At 35.3% G+C, this 18,100-nt stretch overlaps 1 protein-coding gene across 26 annotated transcripts in view; it reads left to right on the top strand.

The window, feature by feature from the left end:
• RALYL (RALY RNA binding protein like) overlaps positions 1–18,100 on the top strand; it is a 698,808-nt gene that overhangs the window by 2,669 nt on the left and 678,039 nt on the right. The window lies entirely within an intron of this gene.

The raw sequence follows: 18,100 nt of genomic DNA, 5'->3' as shown, positions 1-18,100 counted from the left end.
AAGAGATTTCCAGTATCATCTAGCACTGCTTTTTGGAGGTGTACCAGTTGGTAATAAAAAGGCTTCTCTGTCCTCAAACACAGTGACAGGGTTTGCTGGAAAACTTGCTGTCCAAACAAATTCCTTGTCGTACTTTAAATCTTGAAATCTGGAGGGTGACTATTGTTTAAATGATTTGATTTTGAAGCTTTGGTGTTCTTTTTTCTTTTTCTTTTTTCGTAAATGAAAAGTTCAGCCTTGCATTTGTCATATGTATGTGATTTCAGTTTCTGTGAAGGCAGATAGAAAGCAAAGGAAATCACTTACTTCTAAGATTAAGTTTTCTTCTAGGGTATCTATAGACCAAACGGATTCCAGCATGCAAAAGGGCCCATAACAAATGGGTTAATTACATACGCTATGGCTTTTAGAGCAAATATTTCTCTAAGTCTGTAACCTCAGTGGGTAGAATGCAAAGTTTTATGCCTATATTTGTTTACTCTTTGTGGTGAAAGAGTTAGGAGTACACATGATCATTTATCTGTAGAAGATGAAAATTTATTGCAATGTGTAGAAAGCTTTCTTCTAAAAAAAAATTTCACAGTGCACTCTCAGTGGTCTTTGGAAGTTGCAGTTATTTTTGTACTCTGTAGCTTTTCTCTGCTGAAGTCCTGTTGCATTAATGTAAGGAAGATAGCTCGTGTCTGGTCTTTGGGCTATCAGACTTGATGCCGTGAAAGGTCTCGTTCTAATATTTGACACAAGTGTTATTATGTTACTAAGCTTTAAGTTTTGATTTTTTGGTGTATAGTGAGCACATTACTAATAAAATACAATCTTTCATATGGTTTCAGCAGCTAGCAAAAGCATTTAAAAAGCCACTTTTATCATATGTAGATAAAAATAGAAGTGCTCATTTATTTAAAATGCAAACTAATGCATGAGTATAATATTTCTTATCAGGTTATATGTGCTGTGAATCACTGAGTTCTTTTGAAAGAGAGAAAAAGAGTGAGTAGAAAGAAAAAAACTTGAGTAATCAAACCAGAATTTTCATTTAGAAGACTAGTTGCTGCCCTAAGGTGGGCGTAATCGAGTCAAGATTGGAGCCGCCCTTCAGCCTTACTATATGATGTTTCCAAATGAGATTGAAACTATAAGGGGGCACACAAAGATGTTCACGGGATTTTAACGTGGTGGGAACAAATACGTAGCTGTGCTTTGAATTCTGAAGATCACACTAAGAACCTTTAAGTCATGTTAGGGTTTCATTTATTTAGTAGTCATAATTCGTTGTATTTCATGCCTACGTTAAGTTCTATTACATGCAATTTTTTGAAGTTTCCTCCTTCATGAATCATACTGGGAATACTACAGCTCTTTAAACTGATCACCTATTCTGTGTGTGTTTTGGTTTAAAAAATCTTTGAATGTAGTAACCTAGATTTAGCACCGCCTACTGGTTTCTTATGGAAAAATACTGTTCTTTGATGTAGTAAGGAACCCACTTGGATTCTGATCAGCTTAATCATGCAAATTATTTTCAACCACTGGGAGAAAGAGTTTGGGAGATAAAGGTAAAGAGTGAAGGCAAGAAGTTGAATAAATTAAATGGGCTACTGGACCATTAGTTGACCTTGTGAGTTGCATTTAAATTTTGACAAATCATCACAAAGTTAAAACAGCCTGTTAAATTTCCTAGAACTTTTCTATGGGATGCCAACGTTTGGACATTTTGAAAAATCCTGATTACTGAATTGATTTCACAGTTTATGTTCCAATCTTGAACATTGTAGAGAAAGAAACCCCTAGTTGGAGTCCTGTCTTGGGTGTGTGGTTTGTCCAAACATTTTTGAATGAAATTTTTGTCGTTAAAAATGAACACATTTTCCTAATATTTACCCTTATGTGATTAAAAAGCAAGCGAGTAGTATACAGATATTTTTTCTTACTCTGCATGAAGTGACCACACTGTGGTGGTGTTATTATATAAGGGCAGAAAGTTTCAAACACATACTTACAGAGGCACTCTTTATGTTCTTAACACTGCCTTTTCTTTAAAAAAAAAAAAAGATTGCCAGTTATTTTCTCTAATTTTTATGAAAGATTACTATTTAGAAGAACTACTGTATCTATGCAAACAAATGATGCCGTTAGAATATAAAAACAATGGAATAGAAAAGTAATAAGTAGTGCACATACATGTGATATGCCAAAAATACTGTATTTTCCTAGTTAGAAGAATCATGTGCTATACGAATAACTATTTCTTAGGTAAAAATAATCATTTTTTAAATGAGCTAGTACAAAGTGTGTGGAAAATATCTGATGTCTGTTACATTCTTGAAAGCTTTTACCTTGAGTTGGTGTATGGTCATGCTTTGTTTACTCTTTACTGGTATTGCAAGAAACTAATCATACAGTGTATCAAATCAAGTAGAATTCTACATTGGAAGCAGAAGAGAAGCAGGTATTGAGAATTGTTTGCATGGTAGAAAGGAAATTGAGGCCAATATGTTATTTCAGTTGCATTTATTTATTCTCTCTGACTTTAGAAAACTTTTATTTTTAAATGCTTATTAGCTGTGATTTAAAAAAAATACTTATTTTTTCAGTTCTTTTATCACATTGCCCTTAAGAAAAATTCTATTTTTTGCATAAAAAACTGTGATAATGATGAATTTTACTCCTGAAATTTGTTTATGGAGCTCTGGAATGTAATTAAAAACTAATTTTAAAAAATTCCTCACTGATCTGAAGTTACTTTTATTATTTTCTTGTTCTTTCGTATTGTTATTATTTGCTACTTCTAGTGATTTACACAGCTGCCCTTAAAATCCCATTTTCATAACTCAATATGATTTTTTAATTTAATAAATTTCTCTTTAGTAATTGGCAGTGGCAACATAAACTTGCGCGTTTTTGATGACAAGGATAATTAGTTTTGCTATGCTGATTTTGAGAACAATAATTATTAAATAAAATTTAGGTATGTATAGAAATCTAGTTACATATTTAGCAAGCGTTGCATAAATTTAACATTTGTTATCACACTTATTTTTATCATTAACTTTTGAGCTGTGGAAGAGATCTATGTAACCCAGCCATTGCCAGCTTCTGCTAGTTTTACTTTATTCTCATAGCTTTTAGATTTTCAAGAAAATATTGGGGCATTTTTTCATTGTTGTCATTCTTTGTTTTGTTAGACTTCTTTCTCTTAAATAGCAAACTTATACTGTGGACAATTGATGTCATATGTTCTGCAATTCTCTCACAAATTACATTTTTTTGTTTGTTTTGCATTATCTTGCTGTCTTCTGGGGCTGAAACCTGGAGAATATAAAGGCATTGATTTCATTTTCTGTCTATTCCAAGCTGCAGAGAAGGCAGTGGGAGAACTTACTTAGTGGTTAGGATAAAAGTGTTCTAGACTGTCCTTGGAGACTCTTCAGCTGGGGTCAAGGCTGTAAGATTTATTCCTTGAGCCATGTATAAATCTAAACGAAGAGAATTATAGTGGAGAACATGGGAACCCTGTCCTGCTTTTCTGAAAGATGCAATGGAATAAAGAAAAATTAGAGATTTTATTTGCATAAATGTTTTATGAAATTACATCTAACTCATCAACTTTTCTATATATATTTTGCTTAGAATAAAATAGTTGAATATTTTCTCTAAATTTTAAGAGTGGAAATTAATTGCATTCACACAGAATCCATGTGTATAGAGGCACATTTTAAGAGTCATACGGTAATTGTAAAAGGTAAAACGTATTTTGGAGTCAAATGGAACTTGAAGTGAGTACAGTTCCATTTGTTTTCCATGAATAGGTAATATTATAAGTAAATGATATAAATATAGTAAATAATGTAAAATAATGATATTGCTTTATATTTTTGAGGAAACTGAGACTTAGATATGTAACTTGCTTAATGCTCCACAGCTAGCATAGGGTAAAGTGACAGGAATGTCTGAATTGACACCTTATATCCCCCTTATGTTCCACTTGTGGAGAGGAATTTGTTTTGTTTTGTTTTAGCTAATCTAATACAACTGCTACATCCGTATTCTTGGTACATAATTTAAAACTGCTGTAGTCACTGTCAGTAGTGTGTGCTGTGGCCAGAAATAATAGAAAATGGCACCATTTACACTGAGACATTTACTGGTCCTGGAAGGACATTCAAGTAACCACAGCATCACAAATCTTTCTATGACAGTAGTATTTTCTGAAGAGAACTGAATCTTGGAAATTTGTGAGGAGGTCTCTGGTACTCTGTGGTCAAGACAAGATTAGATGGTTCTATGTCTATAAGTAGCTTTGCAGATAACCAGGAAAAAACAGTCAACAAATATTTACTTTCTAAATATAAAATGTAATCTATATTTGAGGCTTTTGCAGTGTCAAGTGGAAAATTAGTCCTCTGCACAAGGAAAACAGAACCACCAATTTTCATAACACAGCAAGTCTATAAATATAGGTGTTTCTTCTGTCTACCAGCATCTCACTATCAACATCTTCTCCACCTCAGAATTCACTGTTGCACATATTTGGTTGTGACAGCTTTTTCAAGCTTATTTTATCTATTTGTTAATAACATAAAACACATATAACTGCAAGATGTTATTTTAGGATACTGTTTTTAATTGCTTCCTCAGATGTGTGAAAGAGTCTTCCATTATTAAATAGTTTCCTTGAAACTTGAAACAGTGAATATTTTTCAATAAGGAATAGGAAACATAAACCACAGCGGAGACAGTGTGAATGAATGTGATGAAATGGATTGCAAAAATGTTGATAAATCTGCACATCCATAAAAACAGTGGATTTGAAGGCCAACACAGAAAGACTCTTAAGAGCTGCCTTTGTGTTTTGGATTCTAGATAACTTGAAAACTAGTGGTATGGGGTGCCTGGGTGGCTCAGTTGGTTAAGCAGCTGACTCTTGATTTTGGCTCAGATCATGATCTCAGGTTCTTGAGATTGAGCCCTGTGTTGGGCATGGAGCCTGCTTAAGATTCTCTTTCCTTCTCCCTCTGCCCTCTCCCCTTGGTGCTTGCTTTCTCTCTCACTACCTCTCAGAAGGAAGCAAGGAAAGAAAGAAAGAAAGAAAGAAAGAAAAAGAAAGAAAGAAAGAAAGAAAGAAAGAAAGAAAGACAAGTGTTATAAAACAAAACCAGAAAATAAAGTTATCTAGAGGAGAGCCTGACTTGGTGGGATAATGGTTCAGTTCTGGACATAAAACTGATTTAAAGTTCCAATATGAATTCCTGGATAAAATGACCAGCGTGCAATGACATTCAGCTTTAGAGCTAGAAAACACACTGAAAGAGATATTACACACACATATCTATGCTAAATCTTTAGGAGGGAATAACTCACCCAATGGCAAATATTTGGGAAACATCTGCAGTTTTTTGAGTGGATGTAAAAAGACCTGGTTAAAGGCAGAAAAAAAGAGGAAGGGAAGAGTCCTCTCTGAAGCTTAGGAACGTATGTGTGTTTATGTAAAGGAAAAGTGTTACTCAGCAGGGCTAATGCTGCATAGGTTACAGGAAGGTGAGCCTTGGGGAGAGCTGTGGGAATTCTAGTTTGGAATGGTGGGTGGAATCGGTGATGAAAATCCACTAATTTTAAATCCACTAATTTTAAAAAGGAACTAAAATGAACTTGAAATGAAAAATTCTGCGTATGATGTGACAGCATCAGAGAGGTCAGATCCCAAGATTGTATGTGTCATGTGCTTTTATGTGTGTGTTTCTCTGTGTGTGTGCATGTAACATGATCTCAATAGAAAGACCATGAGAAGTTTTCATGGAACTAGGTATGCTGATTTTGAATTACATTTGGAAAAAAAAATCAGAGATAGCCAGGATAGTTCCAAAAAAGATGAGGCTAAGCTGTCAAAGATTCAAGTATACTATGGAGCTTTTAAAAATAAATCCATTTACTAGCTCGGTCTCCTAAAAAGTTTTTTCTAAAATCCAGCAGCAGTGAGCACATCTAATGCTCAAACTGTGGTTTCTAAATACCATTTCCTACTCAAGGGTCCAGAGCTTTATAGAGAATTAGCTGATTTTAAGTCTGGGGAGAAAAAGCACAAGATGAGCCTGGGATATCTCATCATGCCAGAAGGTAGGGAAATATCCAAAGATGAGTAAGACTATATCAACTTTTATTTGTAAACTATATATATAGAGAGCCAGCTTGAAGGGCCTTCCATTTGCCAAATTCAGATAAGTTTGAACAACAGATGTTGGATTTGCAGCTTCAGGAGTTTCTTGGGTGAAATTTGAAACTGGCCCCCATAATCAGAGGGTAAGGAGAAACTGAAGCTAGAGGCACATCAACATTAGTCCAGATTGTGGGTGGCAGTTATAATAAACAAGGGAATTTACATAGAGTGGTCCCAAGACAAGGAGATCTTTGCAGCTACCCACCAGCATCTTAAAAGTTTATATGGAGACCTTGATGGAGTTCAGTCACATATCCAGTCTGGATGGGCTCACCAGCACATTATCCTCTTAAGACTGTGTACTAGAAGAGTAGAGGAGAGTGTGGGGATGGTGGGTGGAAAGTACATTTCAAGGATGTTAGAGGAGGTAAGGAGCATCTGATTGTCTGGGTCCAGTTTGAAGGTCATCCAGCTGTCACTTCTCAATGATCTGCTCCAACAAGAGTGACTGTAACAAATTATAAAACATTGATTGAAGTAAAATCCTTGAGTCCATAGTGAAACTCAAAAAAAAAAAAAAAAAAAACAACCCACACACAAAAAGCAGAAAACAATTCTGATGATAATTAAATTGAAGGAAATAGTTAGCTTTTTTTTTTTTTAAAGGAGGAACTCTACTCTAGTTGATGAGGGACTAGATCAATAGGAGTTGATTTCTGTAAGAAATGCTAGAATTAGAAAATGACTGTTTACAACTCACAGTGAAATAAATAATTCAGTCAACTATCATCAACAGGTGCTAAAATCATTAGTTAAAAGTATTTGGGGAAATAACATATACTCATGGTGCTCAAATATTCCTTCTTAATTGCTTCTAGCAGTTGTCTTTTTAAATAACTAAGTGATCAAACCTAGCTTCATTAATAGACAGCCTGATGCCATGAGCCTCCTGATGGATGTAATATGAAGTCTCCATCCCGCACCATTTGTGAAATATTGCTAGAATGTTTAAGCCGAATCTAGTAAAACCTGTTTAAACTTAACTTTTAGTTTACAGAAAAATGCAGGGAAAGAGGAACAGGTTAAACTTAACGTGAGGAAATAGACAACTTTCCAAGGTTTAGTATTCTGCATTGAACATACCAGACATGTGGCCTGTTTCTTTAAAAGTCGTATCATGGTAGGGAGAATTTTCTAGATTAGAAGAGAGCAAAAGACAAACAAAGGCAGTGCTGGAAGCTGTATTTGATATCCTATTAATAAAAAACACACACAACAGGCTCAAACCTTGGTAGAATTGGGAAAGTTTATATAGAGACTAGATAATAAATGATAATAGGAGATGCATAACGAGTTATTTAGTGATAAGTGCCATGCATTCTTATGAGTCATCATAAAATGTGTGTGTGCTGTATCTGCAACAAATCATCACTTACTCATTTTTTAAAAAGATCTTATTTATTTATTCACGAGAGACACAGAGAGAGACAGAGACACAGGCAGAGGGAGAAGCAGGCTCCCTGTGGTGAGCTCAATGTGGGACTCTATTCCAGGACCCCAGCATGACCTGAGCCAAAGGCAGATTCTCAACCAGGTGCCCCCTTGTTTGTCAATTTTTGAATGCCTAGGAGAGGTTATGTGGATTTCATTGTACTCTTTCAGATTATCTGATTTTTTTTTCAGTTAAAATGTTGAAAAGTCAGTTAGTTGTCATTGGAAAAAAGCATGTATATTAGAGCTGAACAGAAGCAGAAAGAAGTCCAAATGCCCATGTTTAAGATCATATGGGGTCTTGAATGTATGAAGACAAGAAGTAAATGAAGTTTAATGCTAATCGTGGGACCAAAATCTTACTCAAAATCTGAATGCATATTTACTTTTTCCAGGATGGAATCCCCCAGCAAGAAGAGATGGAACTGTAAGAATGAGGATGGTAATTTTCAGGAGCAAGTTTCAGAACATTCCAAAGAGTTGGTGTGATCAGTGCTAGCCAAAGGGAGAGGTTCACATCTTAGAAGAGGAAAGAAATTGAGTCGGTTTATTAGTTAACTGAATTCCTTATTTATTCAGCCGTGTTCTGGAGGATGGGGATTCAGTGGTAATAAGACTAATAAGGACCCTGCCTGTTGGGAATGTTGCATGTAATGGTGACTTTAGTCTTCTCAGGTAAGTGCAAGGTCATAGGTTGAGATGAACTGGTATGGGGATAGGAGCTTGGGGAATATAGCCAAGAATATGCAAAAGGTCTGTCAAAAGATTCTAGAGCCATAAAGGGGAACATAGCAAAATGAACAACAATTCATCACATTTTAGTCAACACAATTACATCATTTTCTTTAGCAGTAACTTAGTCTGTGATCTGAATGGCTCCAGCAAACAACTGAGGTTTACATGATTAGAAGATTAGCAAGGCACGAATAATGCAAAACAAACACCTGGACTTTCTAAGGATAGTTGATTATGTTACAGAAAAGAAGGGTGGTAAATCTGGGCTGAGAAAGGAGGCAAGGGCAGTTCCAGAAGATGCATAAACTAAGGACAGGCAAGAATTGAGAGCCTGAAGTCAGGATGAAAACTAATAAATAGCAAGTTTTACTATTTTTTAATAGATGAAAAAAGAGGAGAATATTATTCTTCCAGATTTTGAAGTGGAACAGAGTCAAATAATGAATACATTTTAGAGTTTGGGAAGGCATGTGGCTAACTAAGGTTGCTAAGATTGAGAAGCTAAAGCAAGGTGAGGAGAGCCTGAACGTTAAAGTGTAATTTAAAGAAAGGAGTTTTTAAAAGATTTATTTATTTTTAGAGAAGGAGAGAGAGCGCACACACGTGCACACTCAAGTAGCAGGAGGGCAAGGATCTCAAGCCGACTCCAGGCTGAGCCCAGAGCCCCACCGGGGCTTGATCCCAGGACCCTGAGCTCATGACCTGAGCCTTAATTAAGGGTCCGAATCTCAGCCAACTAAGACATCCAGGCACCCCTGGAGAAAGGATTTTTTAAATCTGTAATTGCAGACGGGAAAAAGGTGGAAAGGAAAACTTTAAAATGTGTTAAAACCTATCAGTGACATTTCTAGAGGTTTATACTCAACTGATGCCATAAAGGAATTTTTTCACTTATGTAATTTTAGTTCTCTTTTTTGGAATATTATGATGAGAGCTGTAGATAAATAATGTTTGCATCCATCTTGATCATATTTGGTTAGACTATTCAGGTAATACAGAAATTCTGCAGTGGTGACTGCAACCCAGAGTTGAGTTTTGTAAGGAAGTTATTGATCAGAACCAGGGAAACTAACATAGGCTCCTGCAATTAAACACTTTCTAAATATAACATCAAGTGATTCCAATTTAAAGAAGGTTATAGAGTGTTTGTTAATGTATTTTGTTGTCTAGGTCAAGCTTCTTTTTTTTTTTCTTTTTTTTTTTTTTTTAAGCCAGAAGTCTTGTTAGGTAGACAGACAATGCTATTGTTACTGCTGGATCCCTTGCTGCAGCGGGCTACGACCTCATTCCATTTATAGACCAGCCCTTATGGGTCAGACTTGACTGCTAAGTGCTTAGTCATATTGTGCCTCATCTTTGTTACCCCTCGGAAGAATATATTATTATCCCAGATAGTAATACCTGGGAAGACATGAAATTCAGACAGATGGCTTGTCAAAAGTGCTGTCAAATGTCTGACTAAAGATCTGAACACAAGCCTTCTTGCTCCACACTTATGCATCCGTGCCTTGTTTAAAAAACGGAGAAAAAGAGATATTTGAGTTGTATGTATGTCATTAGGTCAATGACATTTGTCTAATAAAATAGGCACACTACAACAGTTCCCTGTGTATGGAAGATTTAAGTACACAATGCTTTTATTCAGAATGGTGCTGCATTAGATTGCGATTCTTATCCTTCTCAGAGTCTGCTGTAAGTGTCTCCACTCTGTGCGTAGCTGTGAGATTCTGAACATTTGTCCATTCATTCTTCCACCATTTATTGGAGGTCTGTTGTATCTAAGTGTGTTTTGGGAGATTTAAAAACCGAGAATAAAACAAGACACTGAACCTGTCCTCATGAACTGACAGCGTATTTGAAGAAGGAAATGGTGCATATGAAAAGTGACAGTAATCAGAATTAAGAAAAGTATAGATGATTACTTATGGTTACTTAGATTATTAAGGCACTTCAAACATTTGGAATGCAGTGCCTTTCTTCCAGTGTCTTTGCAAGGTCCTCAGATTGAGAGATTTGACAGTATTCTCTTGATGTATCGAAAGTTAGGAATACCTGAGTGCATACAGGGGAAATGAGTAGCAGGAAAGGAAATGGGCCAATGAAAAGGACAACAGCAACCAAAAGATCTAGAGAGGGTCACCTGGAAAGGAAATTGGGAGATGAAAAGGAATGATAGACTTTTGAAGAAAAAAAGAGGTCAGCAATAAAGAGGTATGGGTAATAGGAGTGTATAACTTTGTATTCATATTTTATTCACTAAAATGAGTTCATTATTTGGGAAAATGAATTTCATTTTGGAATGTATTGAGATTATTCAAAATTTTATTTTATTTTATTTTTTTATTTTTTTTATTCAAAATTTTAAATAAAAATACCTTATTAGAAATGCTTCAATGCTAGAAAACTTATAAAATGAGTTCAGAATATTTAGGTGTTAAAAAAAAGAATATTTAGGTGTTTTAGGTGGACAACAATATACAGTGGACCCTTGAACAACACAGGTTTGAACTGTTCAGGTCCACTTATGTGTGGGATTTTTTTTCACGGTACAGCACTGTAAGTATATTTTCCTTATGATTTTATTAGTAGCTTTCTCTATCTTAGTTGTAAGGATACAGTGTATATTACCTGTAATGTGCAAAATACGCATTGATTGTTTTTTTTAAAGATTTTATTAATTTATTTGACAGAGCCAGAGAGTGAGTGAGAGAGAGAGAGAGCATGAGCACAAGTAGGCAGAGCACAATAGGCAGAGAGAGAAGAGGGTCCTACTGAACAGGGAGCTCAACATGGGGCTTGATCCCAGGACCCCAGGATCATGACCAGAGCTGAATACAGATGCTTAACCGACTGAGCCACCCAGGTGCCCCATGACTATTTATGTTTTCTGGTTAAGAGGCTATTAGTAGTTAAGTTTTTGGAGAGTCAAAAGGTATACTCGGATTTTCAACTGCACAGGTATCAGAGCCTGTAACCCCTACATTGTTAAACAGTCAGCTGTCATTTTATTAATAATTTATACTAGTGATGTACCTGGATGGCTCATTTGGTTGAGCATCTGCCTTTGGCACAGATCATGATCTCAGGGTCCTGGGATTAACCTCAGGGGTCCAGCTCCCTGCTCAGTGGGGGGTCTGCTTCTCCTTCTCCCTCTGCCCCTCCCTGCCCCATCCTGTTGCTCTAAGAAATAAAGTCTTAAAAAAATTTAGATTACTGAGTCAGTAGTATAAAGATATTTTTAAATTTCTAGTATTCCATCACGTCTATAATCTTTATTTCAGAATTGCTAGAGCTATCCTTCTGTATTCTAGACCTCCCTCCTGACATTGTTGCAATTTAGAAAAAAAAGAAATAAAGAAAAAAGAAAATGTAGAAGAGGCAAGAAGAGAAATAGAGGAGGAGGCCAATGGCAAGACATTTTCAAGATCAGCATTGTGCAGGTGAAAGAGAAAGCAAGCCACTGTATGTAATTTTAAATTTTTTAGAAGACATATTAAAAAGTAAAAAGAAACAGATAAAAATAATATTTGTAATACATTTCTGTAACTGTATCAAAATGATTATTTCAACATGTAATCAATATAAAACTATTTTTACACATCCTTCATTTTTTTTGGTACTAAGTCTTTGAAATCCAATTTGTATTTTACATGTACAGCACAGAACTAGCCAAGGTTAAAAAGTACTCAATAGCCAATGTGCCAGTAGCTATGACTAGGATAATGCAGATCTAGAGGGTTCAGAAGTCTCAAGACTATGTCATGTTTGAGAATTTCTTTGATATCTTGCTCCTTAGCAGAGACTAGCCAAGATACATTTTGAAATACTCTCTGATTGTCTCAATTTTAGCTTTTACTTTCTATTAAGAATCTAAACTAAAGTCCACTGAAGTTCATCTTTGCTAAAAAGTGATACTGGGGTGCTTAGGTGGCTCGGTTGGTTAAGCGTCAAAGTATGTTCAATTGGCTAAGGAATATTAATATTTGTTCAATAACTATTTCTTGAAAATTTGCTTTTCACCATTCTGTGTGTCATGAGATACTTTATTTTTTATTTTTATTTTTTTTAAAGATTCTATTTATTTATCCATGAGAGAGAGAGAGGCAGAGACACAGGCAGAGGGAGAAGCAGGTTCCATGCAGGGAGCCTAATGAGGGACTCGATCCCATGACCCTGGGATCACGACGTGGGCGTGAAGGCAGGTGCTAAACCGCCGAGCCACCCAGGCTGCCCATAAGATACTTTATAACGCAAGAGAATGGAGATTTTGGTGTAGAAGTGACAGACGGTGATAAATCCCCTAAGAGGTTGAAATAAAGTTCAGGGTTAATATGGTATCTTATTTTGTATTAAATCAGGAGATTAGCTTCCATATGTAACTCCACTCACAAAATATAACTCATAATAAAGTGGGTAAAGTCAAACCACTTTTTGATGACTGTATGTAGAATGATACATTTGAAAAGAACACCACAAATTTATAGAGTATTAAACAATTTGTATTGTCTCCAAAATTGAAGTGATTTAGTATCTTTGGTTATAACTTGTGAGTCACTAAGAATATGAACATTGAATGTTGACCCGTTATGTCTCATTATTTGATTGTTTCAGAGCTAAGCCTAAATCAGTTTTCCCTATTCTCTTTACAGGCCTTCCAAAGTGTGTTCTTTTATAAGTGAGAGGGACTGTGTGAATGTGTGGAATGGGTAGGAAGGGAATTAATTGCTTATAAGAAGCTGTAGGAAATGGCATTAGTTACCATATAGAATCAAATTAGAGGAGTAGCTCTCATTCTTCTTTGTCCATTTTTTTTGAAAACATGTCCCTTTGTCCTTAAAGATGCATGTATGAGATTATTAAATTTAAATAAGTTTTACTATGGGATAGATTTGTTGTTTTTGATACCTATACAGGGAGTTGGAAACACTCAAAGCATACTAATTCCAGATTTGGGGTTCAAAGGTTTTGACTGAGTGTGCCATGGTTTTGATTCAGTTGTGTAACTGCAAAACAATTTATCTCAAAATATTAACCAACAAATCAAACTTTTCTCCTTCATTTCAAAAATGTTCCTTCATTTCAAAAAATGTGAATTTGGTATTTTTACTTACCTAGTGATCATTATGTTGGTGTGTCTATCAGACATTCAATTAGGAGATTAATCCTTAGTTGTTTTTTGATCTTTCTCTGGTGAGGGAGAAGGAGGTTAATGTATCTATATTGAAATCCCATATATTGAAATCCCATAATCTCATATTAGGCTTACAATATACCTGGGAGAGAGAAGATAAGTTTGGATTTTTACAGGTGAAAATAAATGGTTTGGTCTTACAATTTCCTTTAATATAAGGGGCAGTATAGGGCAGCCCCAGTGGCGCAGCGGTTTGGCGCCGCCTGCAGCCCAGGGCATGATCCTGGAGACCCAGGATCGAGTCCCACGTCGGGGCTCTCTGCATGGAGCCTGCTTCTCCCTCTGCTTGGGTTTCTGCCTCTCTTTCTCTCTGTATCTCTATGAGTAAATAAACAAAATCTTTAAAAAAATAAAATAAGGGGCAGTATAGAATATTACTCATTCTCAAAATTCAGATTTTTATTTTTATACTCTATTAGATGATTTCCTCCAAATAACTAAATTGATGCATATATTCTAAAAAACCTATATCTTTAAAAAAATTAAGTCAAAATGGAAAATGCTCAGTTTTAAAAAGAAGCATTGTTATTATGATAGTGTTGATGTTGAAAATTTAATCACATACTAGTGAGAAAATTCAAAATTACATCTTCCTTTTTATTCATATTGTTTGGTATCAATCCTTACCATTTTTGTTTAAATAAGTAAGGATATAATTTTTAGTAAACATTTGTAATTATATAATACTCATTTTATGAAGTCTATGCATGATAATCACTTATAAACATTTATACATATACTGTATATCTAGTAAAAAATTGCACTTAATATACTTTTTTTAAAAAAATTTATTTATTTATTCCTGAAAGACACAGAGAGAGAGAGGCAGAGACATAGGCAAAGGGTTTAGAAGCAGGTTCCATGCAGGGAGCCCGATGTGAGACTCGATGCACGGACTCCAGGATCATGCCCTGAGCTGAAGGCAGACGCTTAACTGCTGAGCACCCAGGCGTCCCAACAATAAACTTTAAACACACTGTCATGAACTCTTATTTGCAACATAATTTTAATGGCAATATAGAATTTCACAATATATTTTGCTATACCCCACTGTGAATATTTGAGTTGATTCTCTGCATTTCCTTTTGATTTTTATTTCAAATAGTGTTTATTCTCATACTTAACATCTTTTTGTGTTTATTTTAGTCCAGTGTTGTAACATTACATGCACTTTTAATTTGTATGAATTCATACATTTTTAAAAGATTTTATTTATTTATTTATTCATGAGAGACAGAGAGAGAGAGAGAGAGAGAGAGAGAGAGAGAGAGGGCAGAGACACAGGCAGAGGGAGAAGCAGGCTCCATGCAGGGAGCCCGACGCAGGACTCGATCCTGGGTCTCCAGGGTCACGCCCTGGGCTGAAGGCAGATGCTTTAACTGCTGAGCCACCCGGGCATCCTGAATTCATAAATTTTTTGGTTATATTTTTAATGAAAACAAAACCTTAGCACTTTGCCCAGTGTTCAGGAAATTTATCTTCTTGTCCAATATTGGTAGAAAAACTCTTGGACTTAAGTTGTAGATGATATTAAGAAACCCCAGATCACGTGTAGTATATAATCTATTGAAGGTATTTTCAGGAGCAGTTTTTTCATACCTTTCATGATTACTTCAGAACCTAACCACCAAGAAATAGGCTATGTAATCGTATTTTGTAGAATATTTTTCTTGCATGGGCAGTGACATTTTTGAACACTTAAGTTAAAAAAATTACCAGAGCTTTTAAAATTTAAAGTTTAAAATGTTATAATGATTTCTTACTATTTTCACCACATATATATGTATTAATGTTTTGAGTACTCTGGTTGCTTACTAGCACAAATAACAACACTTTTTAGTAATGTATCTCTCACACATGGAAGTTACTCGAAACATAACATAAAAACAGAATTACATGAGAAAGGAGTAGAGACATCAGTATTTTCTTGTAGTTGGAAATTATTTCCAGCAATACAACAAAGGAATGTTAGTTTTTTTGAAGAAGAAACAAATGGAAATGAGAAAGATGCTTGTGGCATTTATCATTTATCACTCAGGGGAATTGGGTTTTTTACCTGCCATAAGAAGAGTGCCTGGTACTGTGAGGGGAACCTGGGTGGTTCAGCTGGTTAAGCATCTGAATTTTGATTTCTGGTCAGGTCCTGAGATCGAGCCTTGCATTGGGCTCTGCTCTAAGTGTGGGGCCTGCTTAAAATTCTCTCTCTCCCTCTCCCCCTCTCCCCCTGTGTTCTGTCTCTCTCAAAATAAAATAAAACAGAAATCTTGAAAACACAGAAAAAAAGAGTGCTTAATGCTGTGAGTCTTTTCTAGGGGAGACAAACTGTACTAACATAGCCTCCTTTGGAGTCTTCCAAAGTTGCCAGGATGACTAGAGTTTGCAGAAAAGAACTAGAACCATTTGGTGCCCAGTTTTTTTTGTTTTCTTTTGTGTGTGTGTGTGTGTGTGTGTGTGTGTGTGTGTGTGTGTTTTGTCTGTTGGGTGAATCACAGTAGAATCCTGAAAGTACAGGAAGAAAAGAATAATTTTCTCAGTATATTATTCTGAACTAATTTTAATGGAAGTTTTCAAGTGCTTTTCTTTCACTTACTCTTGGGTTAATTAGGGTTTTCTCCTATTGCATTGTTAATGGCAATAGTAAAAAATTGTGCTACTCAAAATAGTATCTGTGGCCTAGTGATTGCTGGTTGAAGACAAGGAATTGAGACTTTCCTACAGTTGACAGAATAATTTTATATCTTGTTGTGTCTTTTTGTTTTTTCCTTATTTTTTTCTAGTAATATATATTTAAAAGATTTTATTTATTTCTGGAGAGGGAGGAAGTATGCCTGTGAGTTCTCACGAGCGGGGGAAGGGTAGAGGGTAAGAGGGAAGGAAAGGAAGAGAATCCCAGGTGCACTCTGTGCTGAGCTCAGAGTCCCATGTGGGGCTTGATCTTATGACCCTGCGATCATGACCTGAGCTGAAACCAAAAGTAGGACATTTAACAGACACTTAACTGATTGAGCCACCCAAACACCCTTTTAGTAGTACATATTCGTTGTATTTTATAAAATGTAACATTTCATAAAAGGTCATTCACCATAAATTGCTTGAGAAGTATTGGTCTAAAACGTAACACATTGCACTTGTGCATATTTTTTCATTTTTATTATTTTTTTTGGATTTTTTTTGTTTATTCATGAGAGACAGAGAGGCAGAGACATAGAAAGAGGGAGAAGCACATTCCTTGCAAGGAGCCCGATGTGTGATTATGTTTATCTTGAAAATAAAGATGGTGTAATTCATTCACTACTCATATTTATTCATTTGCTTATAAACATCAACTGACACAGTGTTAAGTTACTCATACACGATACAAAAAACATTGTCCCATTGGTAATGGGCTCACAATCTCCAGGGAAACCTAACTCTATGAGAGTAGTTGCCCCAGTGTTTATCGAGCCAATAGACATTCCTAGAATTAATTATATTATTTAAGTATATATACATATATGTAGATATATTCATACATATATAACACTTCTAATGTTTTTGTTTTTTTAAACCTCTGGCATTATAAAGAATTGCCTAAAACTTCAAAATAAATTACACAGCTGAGTCACATTGAGCTCTTATTATAATGTAATAATTCTGAATAAAAACAGAAAAATGTCACAGAGAGACTAATATTGATATTCTGAGTATTCACGCAAAAGATCTCAGCAAATATCAGAAGCATTATTGACAGAATTACAGCTCTGCAAAAGAAAATAAGGAAAGAGGAGCATGAAAAAATTTTTTCTTTCTAGATGAAAATATCTGGGAAATATTGATAAGTTCAAATCTATAAATAGTATTCTGTGATTGTCTTAAAAGATAGAATACAGGTTTTTAAATTTTTTTTATTTGCAAAGATCTACATATTTTGACTATCAGGTTATGTTGAATGCATACACAGTTGCATCGCAAAATCACGTGTTATTACTGCCTGCAGGTTCATTATATTTACATATCCTTGATTAACATCAGTTTTACCTAAATCTAGTTACTTTTCTTCATCTTTGTCTATTTTTTGTTTGCTTTTACAGAAATGTTATCTCGCCATGCTGTGTTCCCCAAAGTACCACTGTGCCATTTTGCTTTTTTAAAAATATTTAGTGGATTCTTAAATGTATCTTTTTTGTGCATGCCATATGTTCAGCTCTTGTCTCAGATTTCTTCATAAAGCCTCTGTGGTTATTTCCGTTATCATTTCCAAAAATAATTTACTCTCAAGACATAATTTTAGTAAGCAAAAGCAGTGTTCAGTATTACTAGGTTTAAATAATATAACAGTTTCTTTTATAAGGCATAGGCATACAAAGTATGCCAGATTTCTGAGGTCTGTTATTTTTAAAAGTTCTATTTTATAGACGTTGGGCTGGAGGATCAGAGGGATTAAGTTAGTGGCCCAGGGTGACAGGGCTACTGAGTAGCAAATCTACAACCTCAGCCCAGGTCAATCTGATGAAAGTCTATAATTCTGACCCACTAGGTTACTCTCATTT

The sequence above is a fragment of the Vulpes vulpes genome, chromosome 13, assembly GCF_048418805.1.
Source record: "Vulpes vulpes isolate BD-2025 chromosome 13, VulVul3, whole genome shotgun sequence".
Taxonomy (NCBI): domain Eukaryota; kingdom Metazoa; phylum Chordata; class Mammalia; order Carnivora; family Canidae; genus Vulpes; species Vulpes vulpes.
This window is presented reverse-complemented; position numbering and strand designations above follow the sequence as displayed.